This window comes from Glycine max, chromosome 1 (assembly GCF_000004515.6).
Source record: "Glycine max cultivar Williams 82 chromosome 1, Glycine_max_v4.0, whole genome shotgun sequence".
In the NCBI taxonomy this organism is placed as follows: domain Eukaryota; kingdom Viridiplantae; phylum Streptophyta; class Magnoliopsida; order Fabales; family Fabaceae; genus Glycine; species Glycine max.
This window is the reverse complement of record NC_016088.4, coordinates 42,530,458-42,557,121: the sequence shown is the minus strand read 5'-3', so window position 1 is coordinate 42,557,121 and position 26,664 is coordinate 42,530,458.

The following is a 26,664-nucleotide window of genomic DNA, read 5'->3' as shown; positions in this document are numbered from 1 at the left end:
GCCAGAGGAGAAGACAAGTCTCTGGCTTTGATGAAGAGGCTATTGCCCAACTGCTATGCATACCGGGGCAAGACTTTGCCCGGACCGCCACAGGGAGACGGGTGCGGATCATGCACACCAGCATGACCACCCTTACACAAATATGGATGACGTTGCAACTTAGCAACATTCTGCCCAGCAACCACAACTCTGACCTCCCCCTGCCGACGTGTCAGTTGGTTTATGCCATTCTGACGCGAGTGTGCATGTGGCTTAGCTGATTTCTGACGCCATTTATCAGTTTGAAAGTATTGCACCCACGAGACACCTTATGGACCCAGAGAAGTCCAACAGGGCCTTGGGGTTTCCCGCTCTGATCACGGGCCTCTGCCAGTCCTATGAAGTGCCTATCACCCCTAGCAAGGTCATTCAGCCGCCTATTAACAGGGCCTTCATGGAGAAATATTGCATCCACAAGCAGGCCGCAGTAGCCGGAGGAGGACCAACAGCCAGCTACAGAGGATAGAACTCCAGATGCACAGGTATATGCATCACATGACTAGCCAGCAGGCGGCTAATCACAGAGGGTAGAGGCAGCTGAACGAGACATTCTACCGTTACAACCTGCACTAGCAAAGTCAGGACCCCAGTCCTTTCCCTTGGCCTACTCCCGAGCAGTTCAAGGCCACAGTGGCGTGGCCTGGGGACGAGACCGAGTTTGAGATGCAGGCAGGGCCCCCGGGGACCTTCGGAGGTGGAGACGCAACCCATGAGGATGAGGACATGGCCGACATGTTGGACTTCCTCCTGTGAGGAATCAGAGTTGTACGTCCGGGTCACCAAGTTTGTGATTCGTTTTCATTTGACATTATTGCTTTCAGTTATTTTGTTATTTTCGTTGAGATTTGACATTATCCGCTTTCAGTTATTATGCCTATTGTGATTGAACTGAACATGTTGTTATCTGTTGCTCATTGTGAGTAATTTTACCATGTTTAGCATATTGTCGTATGTACTTTGCGATGGTTTGTCTGAAATGCCAAAAATAGAGGTCTTGAGTACTTTCATTTGCACGCCTTTTTTCGATAAAGTGTAATCTAGGATACCAACCGTGCCCGGATTGCAAATTGTTTTTAATCTTTTCTTTGCTTGAGGAAATTGATTGAAAGAAATAACTAGAAAGAAGAACAAAAAATAATTAGTCAATTAACCAAAAAAAGAGAAAAGGCCAACATGCTTTTGAAAAGAAATAACTGCCAACTTTTCTTTGGAAAAATTCACCGGTCAGAGCACAAGTGGATTTTGAAAAAAAATGTGTGTACACCAGAAGGGTGAATACTGTGAAAGTTTTCCCGAATGCCTAAATGGACTCGAATGTGTGCATAAATTGATAAAAGAGCATCTTTTGGAAACACTGGGTTGATTTTAAATAGGGAAAATGAACCCTAAGCCTTAGTGTTACATGGCCACAAGACTTGATGCTTGAGTGTCCACATAGGTGCATGCATGATCAGTTTTGCATAAATTTCTAAATCATCATTGTTATATGCGTGTCATGGAAATAATGTGGGGCATTCCCTTATCTCTAAACCGCTTGCCAAGCAAACACCTTGACACACGCCATGTCTTGCCTTCCGCAAGCCTTTTTAGCCAAAATCCCAACCCTTCGGCCATAAACCTTGACCCAGTATAGGAAGTTTTACACTTACCCTCAAAAGAAATAATAGAAGGATCTCCCAAAAAACAAAAGTTTCATTTACTGTTAAGTTGTGAATGTGCTTCAAAAAGCAAAAGAAAAAGAGAAAATCCCCGATCAAAGATTGGAGGAAAGCAAAAGAAAAAAAGAAAAATTCTTGATCAAAGATCAAAAGAAAGCAAAAGAGAAATATACAGAAAGGTCGTTGGACCAGACAATGTCTGAATGATGTATAGAGTTGTCACAAGCAAGAAAGAAAAGAAAAGAAACCATGATTTGAAACACATGAAGCTCCCCTTCTTGGTTACCAACCAAATATTTGTGCCCGCATGTCTTTCGCGCCGTGCTAAACAAAAAAATAGGAAAGGAAAAGGCCGAAACACCCAAAGACAAACTTCCCACCAAACACACCATCACCGAAAAAGTCTTATTGATCCATGATTGTGCATGTTATCTTTGATTTAATAGAAAATGATTTGAAAAGTCAAGTCATGGCATATCTATGGTTCGGAATTAGGATAAAACACTTGCCTGTGTGAGATTTATACACTTTGAGAGGTTTTCCTCTATTTCAGTTGGACCTAGTGTTTCTTCTAAATGATCATTTAGAAACGAAATTCTAATATCCTAAATCTCATTTGTGGTTATGAGAAAATTTTATCAGCATGCTTCCCTTCCCAATAGACACATTATTTTTCTTCAAAAATACATGTTGCTCTGATCGGTTTGAAGGTTTGTTTCTTTGCAAAGCCAGTTTTCAATTTAGTGAAAGAACACCGAGACTTTAGTCTCCCCTTCGTCAGCCAGAGGCGAGCGAGCCCATTCACACGCAGAGACAAATGCGGTCATCTGCCTCTTTTTGTCGAAGACTCAATGTCTATTGACCGAGACTACTTTAGTCTCCCATTTGCTATCCAGAGACAATCAAGTCTAATAGCACGCATAGACAAATATGGTCCTCTGCCCCCTTTGTTGAAGACTCAATGTCTTTCAACCGAGACTACTTTAGTCTCCACCTCATCATCTAGAGACAATCAAGTCCAATGACACGCAAAGACCAATATGGTCATCTACTCTTTTTGTCGAAGGCTTAATATCTGTCAACCGAGAATACTTTAGTCTCCCTTCGTCATCTAGAGATAATCAAGTCCGATGACATGCAAAGACCAATATGGTCATCTGCTCATTTTGTCGAAGGCTTAATGTCTGTCGACAGAGACTACTTTAGTTTCCCTTTCCCCATCCAGGGACAACTAGTCTGATGGCACGCGGGGACAAATTGTGGTCATTCGCCACCTTTGCTATCCAAAGCCAATCAAGTTCGATAGCATGCAGAGATGAATATGGTCATCTACCCACTTTGGTCGAAGACTCAATGTCTTTCGACTGAGACTGTTATAGTCTACCCTTTGCTATCCAGAGACAACCAAGTCTGATGGCATGCGGAGACCGTAATGGTCACTCGCTTTCGTTGTTTCGAGACTATGCAAGTCTGATGGTCATCCGTTTCTAATTGTTTTTTGAGATTTGTTGAAGTTCCCTTTTCTATCTAGAGATGATCAAGTTCGATGGCACGGAAAGATAAACATAGTCGTCTACTTCCCTTGTCGAAAGACTCAATGTCTGTTGACCAAAGCTATTGAAGTCTCCCTTACTATCCCGAGACAATAGTGTCTTATCTTTACTTCCCTTTTATCTCCAATAAAAGATAAGTAAAGAGGGGCAACTATCATACTCTAATTTCGTCTAGGGACCATTGTTTGTTGACATGCGAATTTTTGCTGGTCACGTTGAGTTGCTTAAAGCCAATTGTCACGCGATCCATAAGACTTCACGACGTTTCAAAAGGAAAATGAGCAAAAACTCAAAATGGGGGTGACAAGATCAATTTAAGGGGTGTTCTTCAGCCTTGGGCCCATCTAGGCCCATCAGGAAGCTTCAGCATGAAACAACTAGTTCGCCTGGGCAAGCTGGGCAACAACCTCCTCCCCCATTTTTTTCTATAAATGGACGTGGGAGGCTGAGGGGAAAGGGTTCAACACCCTTGGTATTCAGATTTCACTTAAAATTAGTGAGGAGAAAAAGAAAGAAGGAGAAAATCAAGGCCGAGGCACTTCCGTAAAGCTTTCATGACGTTTCTGTGATCAATTTCATGAACGTTCTTCGTCGTTCTTCATCTGTTCTTCGTCGTTTGTTGATCTTCAACCGGTTAGTTTTCAGGCTTGAAGGTTTGAATTCATTCTATGCACCCTTAGGGGTCCATTCTTGCTTTGTATGTTTTCATCTTCATCTCGTCTACTTTCAGTATTTTTTTCCTTCATTTTAAGCGAGTTTCAACCAATCGTTTGAGCCGTAATCTCACTTAATCAATATTAAAATGAATTTCAACCGATCATTTGTGTTGTAATCTCGTTTAATCGCCTTTAAAATAAAATTCAACTGATCGTTCATGTTGTAACCTCAGTTAATCATCAAAAAGGCAAATTTCAACCAGATATTTACTTTGAAAGTTCTTTTTAAATGAGTTGAGAAATAACCAAGTGAAACTAAGGCTAAAATCAACTCACAAATCAAGCTTTGCCCACAAAAAGGTCAATTGAAACTATTTCAACGTCCAATGCCTTAAACGGTCCTTTTAATTTTATCAGTTAAAATGAACCGTTTAAAAGTCTAAAACCAACACCTCACGTAATTTTCTTGCTTTCTCAAAGCACTATGTAGGTCTGAGTTCCTCATCACAATTGAGGATACATAGGAGCAAAAGCCCCACTTTTGTCGACCCCAAAAGATAAAAAACATAAAAAAGGGGAAAATAAAATAAAATAAAGTCATGATTTTGCACATTTGATTAAAAGCGTCGTCCCTTGTGACGGACGCATGGAGTGCTAATACCTTCTTCGTGCATAAAAACAACTCCAAAACCTTTTATTCTTAAAGTTCGTAGACCTGCTTTTGGTTTTTTCTAATCTTTTCCTCAAATAAACGTTGGTGGCAACTCCGCGCGTTTTCCTTCCTTGGAAGACGCACCCGTGAGCCTCACGTCGCCCTCCCACCGAATGGTAGGTTGCGACATTTAGCATAGTAAATAAATGTTTTAGCAAAAGTTTTGAACCAAAGTACCAAATATTTTTGCTTCTTTACTATAGAAAACATTTCTTTTTTCATTTTAAATCAATTTTTTTCTTATTGAAGTACCAAATATTTATTACTTCTCTGCTAATGGAGTATCGTCAATGAACTTGACTTAAAAAATTTAAAGAGTTCTTTTGGAGAGCCATAGTTCTTCTGTGAGTTTCTAGCTATGTATTTACAACCAAATATTAGAGAAAATGAAATTGAAATATAATTTACATAGGGAAATCCTATATCAACCAACTAAAATAGGAATGCATTTGTTTATAACTTTATATCAATGTTAGAATGAATATTCCAATACATATGCTATGTTCAGTGCTTGTTAGAACATATTGATTTGTTAATAAATACATCTAAATGATTTCTCACTACACAACTGATCTATTATCAATTTAACCTGGGAATCAAGAATGCAGCTAATATATATAAAATATAGTATATTGAAGTAATCAGTTTCTGCCTTTTGTCCTCGTCTATAACTTCAAACTCTGTATGTGGGGAAGCATTATAGCTATAAATATTGTTCTTTTTTTACTTGTAAAAGTATATGTAACTGTTATACCCTAATTTCGTCCGGGGACCTTCATTTGCTAACATTTTGATTCTTGCTAGCCAAATTAAGATGCTCGACACCAGTTGTCACGCAATCCAAAAGGTTTTTCGACGTTTCAGAAAAGGATGCAGAAAATACTCAAAAAGGAGGGCCAAAGGGTCATTTTTACACTTTTTTTGACCCCTGGCTCACCCAGGCTAGCCTCTAGCTCGCCTGGGCCACCAAATAACTTCATGGTGAAGTAACCAGCTCGCGTGGGCGAGCTTAGCTCGCCTGGAGAGCAAGGTTGCTTCAGAATGAAGTAACAGCTCACCTGGGAGAGCTGTCATGACCCCAAATGCCTTGTTTTGCTATAAATAAGCATGAAGCGGGGCTGAGAGGGAGATTCTAAGGTCCAGAGGTACAAAATTGAGAGAAAAAAAAAAAAGAAAAGAAGAAGGAAGAAGAGCAAAATAAGCTAAATCGCTGCTGAATCGCGACTCCAATCGATTTCTACATCATTCTTTGTTCATTCTTTGGTCGTTCTTCATTCTTTCTTTGTTCGTTCTTCGTTCTTCATCCTGTTAGTGTTTGTTTTTAAGAATTTGAACATGATTCATGGACCCCTAGGGGTCCTCTTTATTGTTTTGTGCATCTTCATCTCCTTCTCCTATCATCGGTAATCGTTTTGCTCTTGTAAAGCGAGTTTTAACCAATCATTAGTGCTACAAGTTATCTTTAAAAAGGTTGAAGGTTAATGAGCAAAAACCAAGATAAAACAAACTCATAATTAACTTTCATTTTATCAAATATCACTGGAGATTGTTTTAAGGTCTAACGCCTTAACGATTCTCTCCTCAAAAAATCAAAAGACCGTTTCAAGGTCCAACACCTTAAACGACTCTCTCAACTTTTCAAAGTTTAAAACATCATTTCAAGGTCCAACACCTTAAATGAATTTTGTTCGTAATAAAAATCAAATCATTCAAAAAAAACATAAAAACAATGTAACGCAACATACTTTCAAACTAAAGAACTATGTAGGTATGAATTCCTCATCACACCTGAGGATACGTAGGAGCAAGGGCAACACCCTTGTCGACCCCAAAAAATAAAAACAAAAACGGGAAAATACATAAAAAAAAAACATGAAAAGGAAAAATACATAATTTTGAAGTCATGTCTTGCACACTCGATTAAAGGTTGTCGTCCCTTGTGATGGGTGCGTGGGGTGTTAATACCTTCCCCGTGCGTAAACAACTCCCGAACCCTCATTTTCAAAATCCACAGACCTTCATCTTTTTGGTTTTTCTAGCGTTTTCCTCAAATAAACATTGGTGGTGACTCCGCTCGTTTTCTCCCTTGGAGACAAACACTTTGACCCATCTATTTTGGCCTTTTCACACCCCTGCCGAAGGATAGGTTGCGACAATTGGCGACTCCACTGGGGACCTGTTAGAGAGTTAGGTCATTTAGTCAGTGTGCAATGTTTTTATCGTGTCTTCTTCTTTATTTATGTTCCTTTTTCCCTTTTGTCCATTGTTTTGTCCATATTTGTATATAACCTTTGCTATGATGTTGTGTTTGGTATGTGTCTGTCTATCTATTAAACTCCTATACCCGGGCCTATGTGAGCCATAAGGAGTAGAGGTCGATCTGTGGTCATGCTGGGTTTTCGACTCGCTTGATGACAGTGAAGCCTCATCTAGAATTTTCCTCTTTTAGTAATGCATTGTTTCTAATAGTCCCTATTGCAACAATGTATTACCTAAGAGGATGATATCTCTAAAAGCCAGTAAAGCTGCATGAAACCACCCTTAGGAGTTGTCACTAGAAAGGGACTTTTGGATTCTGTCCATTAGGTTACTAAATTAGGGGGGGCACATAGCAAACTTACTTTGGCTTCATGGCATCATGATGGACATATCATTCCTGAATTTGTCATTTATCATATTCATGCATTGCATTTGCGTAAATCATTGCATTATCATACATCTTCATCTAACATGCCAACTGCATACATTCTATTTTCATAGTTCACATGTCATGTTCACTCATGCATGATCCTTGCATTTTCCTCTGCAAAAAAAAACAAAAAGAAAAAAACAAAATCAAAGAAAGAACAAAAAGAAGGTCACAATGAAGCATGAAAGTTCACACCACATTCTTAGTTACATGTGTTGGGTACCATGATGATGGCTATAACCCAACCATGTTGGGATTATACACTCATTTCTCTAAAAAAAATGACTAAAAATTATGTGAACAATGGTACCTAATGCATGGTTAACTAGGAAATGATCATTTTTAGGGCATTTCATGTCAATCTCATAATTGCATTTTCCATGCATAGCATAAGTATGCCCTAGTCATTCATCTCTATGATATGTTGTCGAAGTATTGACAATCAAGAGCCCTATTCCTTGTATTATAGGGTTGAACCAAGCACATGCTTTTAAGGAAAGGTTCATCAAGTCAAGGTCAAGTATGAAAGTAACCAGCTTGCAAAAGTTGGGGCAGAAGATGGATCGAGTTACATCATTTCTTTGTCTACTACCAACACATGATTGAGCTAAATAATTTGCAAAAAATTAAGGACTATTGATGTCCATGTTTTATTTCCAGTTTCACTTTGACAAGATGTGATGGACCATGTTGTTTTAATGAAAATCTAAATTGATTCAACCCTATGCCCGGTGTAAAATTTGCAATACTTCAACAATGCATCATTCACATACATCCATGCTTATTTTTTATTTTCACATTGGTGGCATTGCTCATTGCATTCTTTCCTTGAAATCAGAACTGTAATCATTGTAATCAAAAGGAAAGAATGCGCTTTACGATGCCCTTACCAAATGCACGCCAGAGCTAGAGTAATGAGTGAAATAGAGGAAGTGCAAGAGCAGATGAAGGCCAACATGGAGGCCATGAAAGAGCAAATGGCTCCAATGATGGAAGCCATGATGAGCATGAAAAAAATGATGGAGGCCAATGCGGCTACAATTGTTGCCACAAGTACCGCCACTGAGATGGACCCTCCTCACCCATCTGGCCTCAATCAAGTAAATCCTCCAGTCTCAGATATAGTAAGGCAGGGAGGCGAAGCGTTAGGAAGTATGGGTGACCCCCATCTTATGCAAGATCAGAACAAGCCTTCCTTCCCACCTTATGGCTTGCCTCCCAACTATACACCCCCCAATGTTGCACACATTCCCGACGAGAACGCCGACAACTCTGCACCCATACCCACTAAAAGCCAACAACCCCAATCTAATCATGCACATGTCTCTCAACCCATGGAGGGACACATGAAGCACCCCGAGACCATACTCTAGCCGACTTTGAGCCTCACCATGGATGTGCCATTGAGGGGCAAGCAGTTGGTGTTGTACCCCTGTCAAACACTTTGGGGGGGCCCCTCAGTATCACCCATAACCATAATCCTTGCATTTTGCAGTGGAAAGAGTCCCTCCTACTATGGTGGAAAGGGAGAAATTGGATCATATAGAGGAAAGGCTAAGGGCCATTGAAGGAGGCGGAGATTATGCCTTTGCTAACATGGCAGAGTTGTGCCTAGTGCCCGACGTGGTCATTCATCCAAAGTTCAAGGTGTCGGACTTCGATAAATACAACGGGACTACTTGCCCCCAAGAATCACCTGAAGATGTACAACAGGAAAATGGGGGCATATGTGAAGAATGAAAAATTGTTGATTCATTTCTTCCAAGAAAGTCTTATTGGGGCAGCCGTCACCTGGTATACTAATTTGGAACCTTCCCAAGTCCATTCTTGGAAAGACCTAATGGTTGCCTTCATTAGGCAGTATTAGTACAATTCTTACATGGCTCCAGATAGAATGCAACTATAGAACATGTGTAAGGGGGAGCATGAATCTTTCAAAGAATACGCCCAAAGGTAGAGGGATCTGGAAGCTCAAGTAGCACCTCCAATGATGGAGAGGGAGATGATAACAATGAGGGTAGACACGTTACCAGTGTTTTACTATGAGAAGATAGTGGGTTACATGCCTTCAAGCTTTGCTGATTTAGTTTTCCCCGACGAAAGGATCTTAGTGGGTATGAAAAGAGGCTAATTTGATTATCCTGCTTTGATGAATGGGGAGCCTGGGGCAAATGGAGAGAATAAGGAGGAGGGAGGAACCCATGTTGTGACTGGCATTCCTACATGACCAAATTTCCCACCAGCTCAACAATATCAAAACTCAGCCAATATTAGCCCTTCTCATTACCCGCCACCCTATCAACCAAGAACACTCAATCATCCACAAAGGCCACCCCTAAATCACCCAATACCAAACAACACCCTTAACACAAACCAAAACACCAACTAGGGAAGGAATTTTCCAGCAAATAAGCCTGTAGAATTCACCCCAATTCCGGTGTCGTATGCTAACTTACTCCTATATCTACTCAATAATGCAATGGTAGCCATAACCCTATCCAAGGTTCCTCAACCTCTATTTTTCTGAGGATACAACTCAAATGCAACATGTGCTTATCATGGAGGAGTTCTGGGGCATTCCATCGAGCATTGTATGACCTTGAAACATAAGGTGCTAAATCTGATTGATGTGGGCTGGTTGAAATTTTAGGAGGATAATCGCTTATGAATTTTGATGTTGTTCAGCAACGCTGTGCATGAGGCAATTTGAAGGTTGTTGTTAGATGTCTCCAATGACTCATTAAGATTTTCAAGTTTATGCCATTATTGTAAACCACAGTCACAATGCTAATAATATGGATAAATTTGACATCCTTGTCTCTCATTCTCTCACAATTGCATCTTTGCTTATTCAACTTTCACTGGAATGTGAATGTAAGACATTGGTTTCTTTGCTCGAGTGACTTGCCCTCCTGAATTGATCTCCAAGTCTGTTCAATCAGAAATTCCTCGTTCTTCACGTTTGGTGAGGGTGACGTAAACGACGAGTAAAGTAGAAAGTTCAAAACAAAAAAAAAAAACTTTTGATTGATTGTGTTTCAAATAAAAAGTATATACATTCATGTGACCTCATTTTATCATTCCTAAAGTTTTCTTTTTGAGAGAAAAGTAAGTTTATCAAAGAACATGAATCGTTCGACTTAATCTGTCAATTGAAAATCCTTTAAATGTTTCTTGTCCTTGAAAATTCATTTTTGAGAATCTGCATAGTTTCTTTCATTTTTCCTAGCTACAAGGTCGTGACAAAAGATAGCAATAGATACCTCAGAGCCATACACTGGGGTAATGAAAGGCACCATGCATGAGCCTCAAGCCAACCTCGGGGCAGATCAAAAGTTCTCACCCGGTAGGTTGAAAACCCGAAAGGGTGGCCTGAGCAAAAATTAGGGTTGATATAAAATAAAATAAAGAAAAAAAAAATCAGGGGCGTGTTATTAAGGTTTTGTCCCAAAATCCAAACTACAAAAGGACCTAAGTCAAGATTTGAAATGACCCATGTTTCAAACATCCAAACACTAGTTTATCCTTTGCTACCCCCTCCGAGCCAAAGAATATTTGTTTTCTAAAAAAAACTAAAAAAAATAGCAAAAGCAAAATAGGAACCCTGAGTAGGAACCACCGCTAAATCAATGGGAAGAGCAATACAAACAACACGTTCATGAAGTAGGGCAACAATGAAAATAAAAAAGAAAATAAAATCCACCAATGGCGAGTGAAAAAAAGAGAGACAAAGATCTCCAGATTTTACAAGAAAAGGCACAAAAGTGCAATGAAAGATTAATGAATAAGACAAAAGGAGTAGAGTCCAACCCAAAAGGTATAAGCAATGCTCTTGAGGTTCTTACTCAATATAACCCTTAAACACTCTTTGAGCCTCTCTAATCTTTTCTTTCGTAGCCCTCTTACCCCTGACCACGTTACAAGCCCAATAAAGCCCATGTGGATCAAGGAATGACTAATTTTGCTTTTAAGTTGGGATTCTAGAATAGAAATTGCACATGCTTGTGATTGTTAAAGGAAAAAATATATAAAAAGAAAGAAAAACCCTTGAGGTTCACACTTGCACATTTGAGAAGAAAACTCATTTGATCAGAAGCTCGTGGAAGATACTCAAAGACAATTGTGATAGTAGGGTACATCTGATGTTAGTTGCTCATGCGGACTCCTTGGGATTCATTTTGAATCCAAGGATGGCCTTTGTTGTATAAATTTTTTCGAGATCAGCCCGTGTCATCAAGTCAGTGAGATCAGCAGACCTATGGCATCGCTCTATGACCTTAAATCAGGAAAGTTTCACTTGGTCATATACCAAAGTGTGACAATCCATTGCCATCCTTCAATGGGGCACACGATCGATCCCAAAACCTTATTTTTCTTGTTGTGCAAAATAATCAAAGTTTTTAAAAGAAAGGGGGAAACCCTAGGATCAATATTTCAGTTGATTGATTAAATGTCAAACGGATCCATTGTCGTCACTCTAAAATTGTCAAGTGACTAAATCAAACAAAACATACACTCTGAGGGAGTCCCCGGAAAGATTTGCAAAAAAATAGAATGAGGTTGCATGAATTATCACGTCTTCTAGAAAGATACATTCGATTCGTGTTACCCACAAAAGAAAAGCCAAAAAAAATCAAATCAAAATCAAAATAAAAAAAATAGGAAAGAATGTCATGAGCATTACACAATTTTTATGGTTCAAAACCATTTTGCATTACTAGCATTTCAAGATGAAGGTTGCAATCATCTGCATCCCAAAAATCATGTTCATAATTGCATAGACTTCTCTATATATACCAATTTCCCAAATCTAATATCCTATCTTTTGAGGATGAGAGGCCCTCTCAAAGAGTCAATCTCTTGTTTTCTCATAAGATTGAGCCCTGTGGTACTAGTACCTATTGGCTTGTTTCATAGGACTCAAAGTTGTCTACCTTTATCTTTCATAGGACTCAAAGTCCTTGCTTTATCTTGTATAGGACTCAAAGTCCTCACCTTTATCTTTCATAGGACTTATAGTCCTCGCTTTTATCTTTCATAAGACTCAAAGTACTCGTCTTTATCTTTCATAGGACTCAAAGTCCTTTGTCTTTATGCTTTCATAAGACTCAAAGTCCTCTATCGCCATTTCCAAGACTATTAAAGTTTGTTGTCTTGCAGAGACTTCAATGTCTTCTGCCCTTTACTTTTCAAGACTATCATAGTCTTTTGTCTTGCAGAGACAATCAATGTCATTTGCTCTTTTATCTTTCAAAGACTATCATAGTCTTTTGTCTTCCAGAGACAATCAAGGTCATCTGCTCATTTATATTTCAAAGACTATCATAGTCTTTTGTATTGTAGAGACAATCAAGGTCATCTGCTCCTTTACATTTCAAAAGACTTCAATCTCTTCAGTCATTTATGCTTTCAAAAGACGACAATGTCTTCATTTACATTTCAAAAAACTTCAATGTCTTTAGTCATTTACACTTTCAAAAGAAGACAATGTCTTCACTTACATTTCAAAAGACTTCAATGTCTTCAGTCATTTACGCTTCTAAAAGACGACAATGTCTTCATCTGCCTTTCAAAGACTTCAACATTTTTTGTCTTTCATAGGACTCAATGTCCTTGTTTATGCTTCATAGGACTCGATGTCCTCTGTTTCCATGCTTTAAGAAAAAGAAAAAAAAAAGAACTTCAATGTCCTCATGTTTCCTCGATTTCACTTCCTTGGTTTTCCCTAGTTGCCCGGTCGAATAGCAAGATCGCTCGAATTAAATTAGTGTCCTTATCTTTACATCCCTTTTATTTCCAATAAAAGATAAGTAAAGAGGGGCAACTATCATACCCTAATTTCATCTAGGGACCTTCATTTGCTAACATTTTGATTCTTGCTAGCCGAATTGAGCTACTTGACACTAGTTGTCGTGCAATCCGAAAAGTTTTTCGATGTTTCGGAAAAAAAATGCGGAAAATACTCAAAATGGAGGGCAAAATGGTCATTTTTACACTTTTTCTAACCCCTGGCTCGCCCAAGCTAGCCTCTAGCTCGCCTGGGCCACCAAATAACTTCATGGTGAAGTAACCAGCTTGCCTGGGCGCACAAGGTTGCTTTAGAATGAAGTAACAGCTCGCCGGGGTGAGTCGTCATTACCCCAAATGCCTTGTTTTGCTATAAATAAGCGTGAAGTAGGGCTAAGAGCGAGGTTCTAAGGTCCAGAGGTCCAAAATTGAGAGAAAGAAGATAAAAGAAGAATGAAGAAGAGAAAAAGAAGTTAAATCATCGTCGAATCGTGACTTCAATCGATTTCTACATCATTCTTCGTTCGTTCTTCGTTCATTCTTCGATCTTCATCCGGTTAGTGTTTGCTTTTAAGAATTTGAACATGATTCATGGACCCCTAGGGGTCCTCTCTATTATTTTGTGCATCTTCATCTCCTTCTCCTATCATCGGTAATTGTTTTTCTCTTGTAAAGCGAGTTTTAACCGATCATTAGTGCTACAAGTTATCTTTAAAAAAGGTTGAAGGTTAATAAGCAAAAACCAAGATAAAACCAACTCATACTTAAATTTCATTTTATCAAATATCACTGGAGATCGTTTCAAGGTCCAACGCCTTAAATGACTCTCTCCGCTTTTCAAAGTTTAAAACACCATTTCAAGGTCCAACGCCTTAAACGACTTTTGTTCGTAATAAAAATCAAATATTTCAAAAAACATAAAAACAATGTAACACAACAAACTTTCAGACTAAAGAACTATGTAGGTCTGAATTCCTCATCGCACCTGAGGATACGTAGGAGCAAGAGCAACACCCTTGTCGACCCAAAAAAATAAAAATAAAAACATAAAAAAGGGAAAATGCATAAAAAAACATGAAAAGGGAAAATAATAATTTTGAAGTCATGTCTTGCACACTCGATTAAAGGCTACCGTCCCTTGTGATGGGTGCATGGGGTGCTAATACCTTTTCCGTGCGTAAACAAATCCTGAACCCTCATTTTCAAAATCCGCAGCATTTTCCTCAAATAAACGTTGGTGGCGACTCCGCTTGTTTTCTCCCTTGGAGACAAACGCTTTGGCCCATCTATTTTGGCCTTTTCGAACCCCCACCGAAGGGTAGGTTGCGACAGTAACCTATCTTGATAACTGAATAAAGTTTTTCAAGTTAAAGTAGAATAACTTAAATTGGATCATCAAATATATAAAGATTTGTCTAGCGTGTTTACTCTTTCAGTTTACTTCTTTGAAGGCTTTGTATAGGAATGTGAAAACTACATGAATTTGTCCAACTTGAATTGAACAATGTTGTAACTATCAATTTTAGATTAATTTTACTTGTTTGAGAATCTGAAGTTGTTTCTCACTCTCTGAGAACTCCTCTTGTAAGGAAGTAAGGAAGAATGGAAAAGACTAGGGAGCAAGGAAGAATTTTAGGTTTAGGTTACTAGTTTAAAGTATTTCTTCTATTTCCTTATTTTTATTTCGACGGATAATTTTGTTTATGTTATTCACAAGTTCTTCAATCCATAGATTTTGTCTCTTTGAAAGGAATTCCCAGGGATGTATATGTTGCTGAGACTCAGGTATCTTGTCCAACATTCAAATGGTTTATTTGCACCAATGATACAACACCTAATGAATATCCTTTGCAAAGCTTGACATGGATATAGTAAGCTATTAATAGTTTTGTACACTTATTACATTTTATGCATAAAATAAATATTTTTGTAGAAAGTGTCTGGGTCTATTTTAAATTTGTAGGTTGGGTTCATTGTGAAACAAGATAAATATTAAAAAAATACACTTAATTTCTATATCGGTTGCAGCTACAATCGATGTAGAAAGTGCCTTTACAACATCAGTTTTGGGCAAAATCGATGTTATAAAAACACTTTCTACATTGGTTGTATCTACAACCTATGTAAAGCAATGCTTTGAACATCGGTTTTTGAACCATCGTCGAAAGTTTCCCACTTTCAAGGATGCTTGATTCAACATCCATTCTAAACCGATGTTAAAAGTCCTCCAGAACCGATGTTGAAGGATTTTTCTATAATAATGGCCCTCTAGTCTAGGGGTTATGATGTAATTATCCAAATGTACTCCTCTCATTGTTCTTGATGAAACCCCCCATTGTTTTATGCTAAGTAGTTACCTTCATTATTTTAATGTTTATTTGGAATTGACCATTCTAATACTCAATAGGTTGCATAGTAGTGATCATTTGCATGTAATTCATATATCTAGGTAAATAATGTTTTGTATCAAATTGCATGATCAAACTATTTGGGTAGTCTCTGATAGATTAGCTTATCTTTAATTAATCATTCCTAGAATTGACTTTATCCTTTGACTTAAATTGATAGATCCATGATCATTGGAGTATTTATTTAAGGCAAAAAGCATATTCTGACCTTGATTATATGCTTTAGTTGATTTTGGGAATCGGTAATAAACTAGAGAAGGAATTTCATTAGGACTAGGATTGGAGGAAAATTGGTACTAGTAAGTCATAACCCTTGGTCATTCTTATTATAACTCAAAACCTCTCTTTATATTCACTTATTTGCTTTCTTATAAAAACCAATCATTTAAATCTCCTTTTTAATCATCTTTATTGTTAGTTTAATAAACTTGACTAATTGGAAATACAACTGGTCCTTTGGGTTTGATATCCAAACTTATGAATCCATTGTTACTATTGTGTAGGGTACACTTGCCTTTGTGTGAGTCTTACAAATTTTATGCATTAATAAGCTTACCATAAATAAGCATACTAAAATGAAATAAAACTTAGCAATTAAGTATGATCTACCATTATCACATGTATAACATAATATGTAGAGATCATACATAACTAATAAGGATAAAATCATAACAATCATTTATTCATCAATCTTCATATCAGGATTCAATCATCATCCACCATCATCATCATCAGTCTCTCAATCATCATAACCATGATTTATCCATTAATAGTCATCATCACCAGTCCATCAATCATCCACACCAAAGATATACTTGACTCCATGGAGATTTCACCTCTTAAGAGATTAACCCAAGTATATCCCTTAACATAGTCACACCATTTAACAGAGGAAGTATGATTTTATCAAAAATGGATGAGTGTAGGTGATGGTTTACCTTAGTAAGGCTTGTAAAGACCTTAACCTATCAAGGGATTCGTCCATCCATCCATTCTATAGGCCCATTCTCATCAGCCACCACTAACAACCTCTAGTACCAGGTTGAGGGCCCACCAAGCATCCCAAACTTACATGCTTGTTCACAACAACAACTACACTTAGATTCCTTGAGAGATTTAGGTACGACACATCTGTACGAACCTTCTCACTCATGGTTAGTCACAAGTATCCAAGTTTCACCATAAACAACAATCCATCCCATATACATTGAAAAGTTACTAAACCTCTTGGGAAGTAGTTCCCACCACTCAAACAAGCCATTCAAAGTCAAAGCCCAGGGGTGGTACTTAGGAAGATACCTCACTAGGTTAGACCCCCGAGTCGCTTTTGTGAGGTGGAGTTCTAGCATGAAACTTACCCTCCCAAATATACTATATTCATTTCAACAAAAACCTTCCCAAAGGTCATAGCTAACCCTTCCAACATATACGGATGGTCACAAGGAAAGATTATCATCATAAAAGCATTCCCCACCACATTCACCTCATCAAATGATTTTCATATCATCATCAAGAAACCAACCAACACAACTCAAGACATTATCATTTAATATTCATCATCAATATTATTTATTTCATCAACAATAAGAGCATAGACCAATCAAATCATATAATTACGCATCACTATACTATTATAATAACTTTCCACTTCATGTTTAAGCTTATCAAAACATCTTACAAGTTTTGGGTATTATCTCCTTCATTTTTTTATTTTGCACCTATGACCTTCATTGTTTATAAACATGTCAAATAAATACTAACTCAATTGTAACATCCCAATTTTCATACCTTGAAAAGTTTCTAGTAAAAGTAGTTAATGTTTGAATGATAGTTAATGTTATATCATTTTAAGTAGTGAAATAATTTTTTTTTTTGTGTGTATGATATCCTTGATGGGATAATTTCTCAAGAATTTTAATTCTAGGATTAAGATGTGTTTTAAGCCTAAAAAGCCTTGGTCAACATCTAATCAATCAGTCAAAGAAAAGTAAATAAGATAATCTCCTCATTAAACAAATTTTCATAATTATGTGATTTTTTAGGCTAAAAATTATTTTGAGCATTGATAAAATTATTTTAATTATACTTATGAATTTTCATGTTTTTAGTTCAAGAAAATATTTTATTATGCATTAGTAATTAATTTATTGAGCATAATTAGTGTTTTAATCATAGATAAAGTTTATGAAATTCCATTGAGATATGACTAAGATTTTAATTTTATTAGATGGTGGTACTGCACTATGATAAAATAGAGTATGTGTTGGTTTTTGATTTATTATGAATTATGTGGATTTTTACTTGGACTTTGGGATACCATTTCATGAGCTAAATTTATAATGATTATTGGATGATGTTTAAATGATAATTTAATTATGAGAATAAGATGGTATGATAATCCATTCATATATGTGATAACTTTGACGACATGTCACTCTAGGTATGGTGACTTGAATGTATAATGTTGTGATGTTATGAACATGATGTGGATATGAATTTACTTTCTTGATTTATGTTTATATATTGATTAGTTGTGATAATATATTATGTTGTGATTATATTCACGCTTTGGTTTGGGTTTGGGGGTGTCCGACCCTCGAGATCATAGAAAGACTATGTTGATATATTGATTAATTGTGATGATACATAGTGATGAGATATTGTGTTATAATCTGCTATTTGTTTTGGGTCTGGGGTGTCCAACCCTCGGCATTGTAGCAAATTGGTGTTCATGAATTGATTGTGTTTATAGTGACGATGTTGGTTACTTTAGTTTTTTGAGGAGTGGACTTACCCACTTAAGGGGTCATATTAATTATGACCCTAGAGAAGGAAGATAGTTAATTTCCTTCCTTTCTTGTTGCTTTGTGTGTGCACGCACGATAGATAAGTTTTTATAGTCGGAAGCTTCACGTAGATCAACATGCATTACGAGGAAAAAGGAAAGGAATGGACCAATATGGTAGCCAAAGTGTGTTAGAGAGATGGTTGTGTCAGGAGTCAAGAGTTAGGGGTATGACCCTATACTCAATAGGAAAACGTCCTTTAACTTCTATTCATGTTTACCTACACAACAATGATTTGAGGATTGATGCTTCTCATCATGAAGGATGAATGAGGAATCGTTAGAAGATAGATGGATGGCATACAATAGGTATATTGGGGAATGGTTCAAACAGTTCAAAGGAACCTGGGGGAATGTTAAGTTGTGATAATCCAAATAAGGGCATTTTTGGATGGTCTAGGGTACTCATGGGCCTCACTTGGCATTCCTGACTAGAGCAAAGCCATGCCTATGGTTGGTGAAAGTGTCCACAGTTATGGGGAGTATGCTCTATTTTAACCTAGCATCTAGCATGCTATATTCACTAAGCCCACACTCTTGTGCACAACATAGAAGAGAATAGAAGCCTCCATGGAATATTCCCTTGAAGGTCACTTTCAAAGTGAACAAAAAGCACATGGCACTATCTATACTTCGTATAAAATCCTAGCCATTCAGAGCTTGACACATCGTCTCATTCTCTTATGTGAGACAATGGTCCTTTTCAAGATAACAATGTGGATCCCATAACAAATACTTCACTGAAGTCTATAAAAGGATGTTCCCTCAATGAAACAACTCAAGAAAAATGAGAAAAAGATAGAACAAGAGTGCAAGAAAAATACTTGAAGCAAAACTTTGCAAAAAGCATTAGACGATATACATTGTTTTATTCTTTGTGAAGCAGAGTAGTTTTGTATTTCTGCTTAACTGTATATTCACCCTTTGAGTGTTAAGAATACATGTATTCATTCAAACATTTGTTTGTGAAAGCCAAGAGTCGCTTAGTGTTAATAAAACACTTGGGTTCTTAGATTCAGGGAGAGTCTAAGAATATACTAGAAACGGTGTTAAGAATACTTGTAAATACTGGAGTGGCGGGTTAATTTTTTTTTTTTTTTTGTAATCAATTTTGATTAATGGAACCCTTTACTAGTGAGTAAAGAAGAACTGGATGTAGCTCAAGTTGAGCAAACCAGTATAAACCAAATGTTTTTACTTCTATCCATAAAGTTTTATTGAGTATTCTTATTATATTTTCTAACATCACTTTACACCAAGTGCTTATTTGAAAATATGTTTTAAGAACCTTTTATCTGTCACTGGATGATCACTTTGTTCTGCACTTCATATTCTTTTTATCCTTATTGGACGTCTAGTGTTGAACACAATATTATCCATATTATTCTTGTTATCGCGAAAAGTCTTTATCTTTGATATACACACTATTCAACCCCCCCCCCCCTTCCTTTTTAGTGCATTTCTTGCAGTTTCAGAGGGCTTTCAGTCCAAGATTAGAGTTTTCACACTACCACTCATCAACCACACACCCATAACCCATTAATAAACATAAACAACGTTTAAAACCCCAAAAATGAGCACATTCATGAATCCCCATGGGTGCTCTATGAAAGAAAATGAAAATGGAACTTCAAATGGAAGTGGGAGAGAATTCTTACCACACTATACACAATCCCAAACAACAAAAAAGTGTAAAATATATGCTCTCTTGAACAAGGTAAATCAAGGATCCAAGCTTCCAAAGAGAGAACCCTCATGGGGAAGAAGAAAAAAGCAACAACGTTGGTTTATAAGATTGATTCAAATTATGCAAGGGTTTTGAGAAGGTTTATGACTCTTTTCGTTCCCTCTCTTTACACTAAACTCACCCATCTTATTTCCATCACTCAAGGCCCACACACCTAGGCCTAAACATTCTAAAAGTCAACAAATCACACACACAACATGGTTTAAGCATAAACATAAATATAAGCATAAATATATATAACCACTAATATTTAATCTAATTAAAATATTTAATCTAACATTATGAAAATCACATTGTTACAGAAGGAGTTACATGACGAACTATCTATATAATAGTGCACAATTGAAGCCTCTAATAACATACAATGTACCCAGACTTGCATCATTTGTTTTCCTTTTATTTTTAAGAAAGTACTCTTATTTTTATGCTTCTTTCTCAGTCTCCTTTAAGTTTCTTGAACATGGAATCCCATCATTTTGTTATTTTGAATGTACGTCGTTTCTTTTTTTGTTCTCAAGATAAACATTTTGCATATTTAGTTTCTAACTTTTACCACTTTTTTTTTTTTGCAAAAATTTAAAACATTAGTTTCTTCTCTTTTGCAGATAAGCATGTGTTCTTTTTTCGATTTGTTCGTCGTGGATTTATGAGTGAATATATTTGAAGGTACAATAACCATGTGGTGGCCTTTAATTACCATATTTGGGAATTGTTTATACTATTTTTTTTATCGTGCGAGTAAAAAGGGTAAATGATTGATTTGGTTATTAACTCGAAGGTTGTTGCGTTTGATCCCCTAACCTTTTCAGCTAGAATGCCAGAAAAAGTACGAATTCTACTTCCAAAGTTTTAACACTTTCAATTACATTTTCTTCTATTTCTGTTATGCATTTTTGTAAAATGAATTTTTTAATAATAATAATTATAATAACTGGTTGTGATTATTGAGTTGTAATTTTGAATGGTAAAATTTGAGAATAAGATGTCTCTGAGCCGAGAATGAGGAGAAGTAGAATTGGATTTGGTCTCATTCCTTTAATCTATTTTTAATCACTTTGCTAGAGATAATAATGTTTTCATATCCTTATTATTGTTTAATTAGCCATTAAACTTACCTTGAAGTGACTACTGCGTAATATTTTAATTATCAATATATTCATTGTTAACTATTAATTATTTATTTAAAAGTAAATATCTAATTTCAAAAATTTATTTAAACAGCTTAACGTAAAAAAATATAATTTATTAATTTGAAGGTGAATATATTATATGTGATTACATTATTTTAAAGCCACAAAAAGAATATATATATATATATATATATAATGTCTTATCATTATATCATAGATAAGCAATTATGTAAAAAAACTAAATGAAACCTTTAATAAATTATATTTTAATTTTCAATTTTGTTCTTATTTGCTAATCGAGTTTGGATTCTCAAATTAAAGCAGATAATTTCAACTATTAGTAAATATTTATATTAGTGAATATTTATATCTCACGGACATCAAAATTATGAAGAAATTTTTTTTATTAATATATAGATCACAAGAGACCATCTTATATCATGATTTATTTTAAATTTTAGTATAAGTAATTTTAAATTGTTTTATTTTCTACAACTAAAATCTTTTAAATGTTAGCATAAGTAATCTTATGTTGTTTCCTTTTCTATGACAGAAAATAAATGGCACAAACAATCTCACAATGAATTACATATTATGGTGTCAATGGTTATATATAAATCACAACGGGTTGAAAATAATAATATGTGACAATCAACATATAGTTTTTCTAATGCCATTATATTATAAATAATGTATATTTTTTAAATCTTCTAAAATTTTTAATTTACTTTATTTCTATGACTTACAATAAAATTTTTTAGCAAAACCTAAATCAAGCTTCTTTTATTGTGTTTTTTTCCCTCCAAAGATTTGGAGCTTCTTATTGTTATAACTTCACTTCTTTTTCTTAATATTTTTTTCGTAAATTAACTTTAGTATCTTATTCATTAGGCTTAATTGGAAAAATAGTCCCTCTATTATTTTTCAACTTAAAAAATTGATCCCTTATATTTTAATTCATTATTAGAGTCCTTTTTTTCAAATTAACCATTTGTATTCTCGGAGCAAAAATTGAACATTGGCTATTAAGGGAAAACATTGACTATCACATGTTATTATCTAATTGGTCGTTAAAATGGTATATGAAAATTAATGACCTATTAGATAATGACACCTGACCGTCAACATTTTTTGTTAACTATCAACTTCTAATTAGATAATGACATGTGGCAGACAATGTCTAATTTTAGTCATGGGACTCAAATAGTCAATTTGAAAAAAAAAATGAGACTCTAATAGTGAATTAAAATATAAGAGAATTGATTTAGTGAGTTGAGATAAATAGGGAGACTATTTTTGCAATTAAGCTTATTCATTATATATATTTATTAAACTTATGTAATTCACTAAAAATAATTTCAAATTTTTCATGTAGTTAATTTATCCCATAATTTATTTATTTGCTCATTTTAATTTCATTCACACACATTTTTATATATATTAATCAATTGTAAAATTTATTATATACTTTAATTATATTTTCTACATTTATCAGCAGTTAAAAATTAATTATTATTTATCTAAAACTAAATCCATGTGCATCACATAGGTTTTTATGTGTTAGCTTACTTATATTTATACATATATGAAAATCTAACAATTAATTAAAGTGTTAAAATATATTTTAAGCAGATTGAACATTGTATATGAAGTGGCATTAATATCTATGTTACTATAGACACTTATTTTTAAAAAATATATAATGTATACAAATTTTATACTAATTAATTGCAACAAAAAAGTATACAAATGATGTTTATATTTATTATTACATCAAAACATGTTTTATTTTAAATTTAAAACATGAAAATTAAAAATTTAACTAATTTTATTTATATTGTGATAATACAAAATAGACACCTGGGTTGCATGTAGCGAGCCGTTGTTGCTACATGACACTTTTCAATGAAATAACTAAGTTATTTTTAATTTAATTAAAACTATTAATAATTTGTTTGTTAAAATATGTATAATTTTTATTTTTTTATTTTTTCCAATTTCAAAATTAGTCGCCGACAACAAAAATTTATAACTTAAGATTTAAAGTAAGAACATATACAGAATCACGGCATAATATGATTTGCACACAACATAGTATTGGGTCCTATGGCACTACAACCCACGTATCAAATATGTCAATGTATTTCAAAAGATGGCATACATACAACTATGAGATAACCAATGATTAAGTAGTACATCAAAAATGGGGTGGGAATCATACGCACATCAACTCTCTCCCTTGCTGGCCAAGTCATGCACGTCTACTACTTTTACGGACAATAGAAACAAACATAATGCTGAGATCCAATTGAAGTCGTCATATCTGCTGCTCATTGAACTAGACGGTAATACCAATATGGGGATGAAGTCTTCCATCCTCCTGTTGTGTTATACAACAAGATCCACAATTCTATTGTCGAATCTCACTAGGAACCGATGCATCTCCGATATTTTCTCCCGCAACGTAAGCATCACGATCATCACAGCCAAACACAATGCAAGGGTAAGCTCACAAAATTTAGAAAACCTACACTTAATAACTCATACATCTAAAATACGAAACCTTAATATCTAGTAAAGGCAATAGACAAATTTATAAAGTAGATATTTCTACAATAATAGTTATGCTATACATGCAAACTTGACTTCATGGAGATCTCCAACATGTTGACGGATCACTCTGACATGTCCCTTAAGCATGGTACAACAACACTAGGCAAATCCGTAAAACAACACATGTCAAAGAAAAACCATTGGGGTGACAATAGATCTGATCTCTGAGCAACTATGGCTTTGTTAGGATATACGTATGTGGGTGTCGCCACCACAACACAGAGTTTGCAGCAGCTTCGGCCTCATGTGGACTCGCGCATCTCTATATTCTCAAAGATACCAATGGTACCTCCACTAGCCTTCCCAACAATTATTAGGCGTTCCTCAACAACTCACCCATGTTACTCAATAATATATTTAACGTCATTGCTTATATTTTCCTTTACGTGGGTTTGACATATTTAAAGGTATGCCTGGCACCTCTCATGGGTCGGGCATCTCCACAAAATACTAAGTAAAATTATCACCTTATTCTCAAGACCTTGTATAACGAAAACCCTTTAGGATTTTTCAATAACTATTTTTCTCACATCTCTTTTTGCACTACTAAAAATGTTGAACAATATATACCAATATGTTTTTGTCTAAGTGACAATTATTAATTATTATCTTATTCATAATTAAATCCTAAAATTATTATGTTATCTAGGTTGCTTAAGAATTTAAAATTTCAAATACATGAATCTACTAAAGGATTTATTAAATAAATATTAGAAAGTTCCATTTAAAGGAAACTTAATAATGATAATTAAATTAATTTCTTTTCCATTTTTTTTCTAAAACATTTCCGGTCACTTTCTCTAGATTTTAGGACTATTCTTACTTTAAAAGTTCTCCTTTTTCATATATACTCACCAAACAAGAGCTATCATAAAAGGAAACGTTTTAAATCTTAAACAATATGACTAGTTATTTTTAGTATGATTCCTATTTTTCCAATCTTTAAAATTTTTATTTAATAGTAATTATCATTATTCTGTTTAGAGAAAAAAAATCAGTTTTCTATTCCTTTTTCTTCTTATAGTGCCTAAGGCAGTAATTTTGTGTCTCGGTTAGACATGGCAAGAAAACCCGTATCCGTAGATACCCTTTCGAATCTGTCTTGACTTTTACAGGTAATATCCAAGTTGATCGAGTATGTGTTCAAGTTCGGATTTTTCCCGATAACCAAAAGTCGAGTACGGGTATGGGATTACTACATCCTCCCTGAACCCGAACCCGTCCCGCCACTTAAAATTTTTAGAATTTTTGTATAATTTAATCAAAAGGCCTAGAATTTTTATTACTAAATAATTTTATTTTAGAATTTTTACATAATTTAATATTCTTTTCTTAACGATTTTTGTAGCTAGGCACATGCGCTATAATAAATTTATTGATATATAAGTAGTTAAAAATAAATGTTTAACAATCAATTTATTTTTTCTAAAATAAAATTTTTAATATTTTCTTTACAAAAAAAATATTTTTCTAATTTGAATCGGGTACTGAACGGGGTCGGGGATACCCGATACCAAACGGGTACGGGATGGGATAATAAATTTTAACCAGTTGAGTATCGGATACGGGTATAGGAATATGTTGGAAAGTTAGAGTCGAAAATTAGAAAGACAATACCCGTCCACGCTCCACTCGATTGTCATGTCTAGTCACAGTTGCACAATCTTTAAGAATAGGTTTTTAGACAATTTATTTATCTATTATTATTTTTACACAGTTTATAATTCATTCAAATAATTACCTTAATATCTAAACTTAAGTTCTTAGTTTAAATTCTTTTTCTTTATCTAACTAATTAAACAAAGTTAAGTATTTTATTTCTTCTAACTTTTTTATATGTTTTCAATCCATACAGTAGGACTCAAACAGTCCCTATATGGCTCAATTCTACTCTCATGCAATGATATGAAAATCTCAAATGATTCACGGTTTATAACTTAAGTATTATAACATGGTGGCATCTCTTTTAAACGACTCATTTTTTTCTATCTTAGTAATAAAGTTAATAATATTTTTTATTACATCTATTTGTATGTAAAGAACACCTCCTGTAACACATATATTATAGAATCAAGTGAATAAAATTTAGTGCAGCAAATACCACTTTTTCTTTGTTTCTTCCTTCTGCCAAGAACAAGTTCTAATCAATTTTTTTTCTTTTTAATTGTTTAATCACTATAATGTATTATTAAACTGGCAGTGCATAACTCAATTTTGTTTCCAACAAAATTTTCTATTGAAACTTACATAGAAAATTTACATATATTAATTAATTAATTATTTTTAAAAAAAATTAAATTAAATTATCCCTTATAATTATTTTAAATCACTTTATCAAGAATTAGAAAAATCAAAATGTTACATTTCATGCCTAATCATACTAATTACAAAACATTAACTATTTTATGCATATTAAGAAAGTTGGTTAATTTACTTTTAAGTATTAAATTTCTCTATAATTGTAATATTATTTTTTTAAGAAACCCTTAAATAATTAATGTATATGGAGAGAGAATATTAGTAGTGGAGTTTTAATTCTTAAAATTAAACTCTTTTTCTCTTCAATCATCCTAAGAGAGAGAAAGAGACAACTCATATCACTCACCATTAAAATAATTTAGGTTATTTTGGTAAAAAAAAAAAATCATGCAATGACCAACTAGAATAGAGTCATAATGAAAATGAATAACGAAAATCTCCAAATAATCTCTTAAAACAAAGGATGGAGTGTAATATTCCTTGAAAAATATATTTTCATAAAGTTAAGAAATTGTATCATCAAATACATAATTATTTTTAAAAAATATACTTTATATAATATAATATA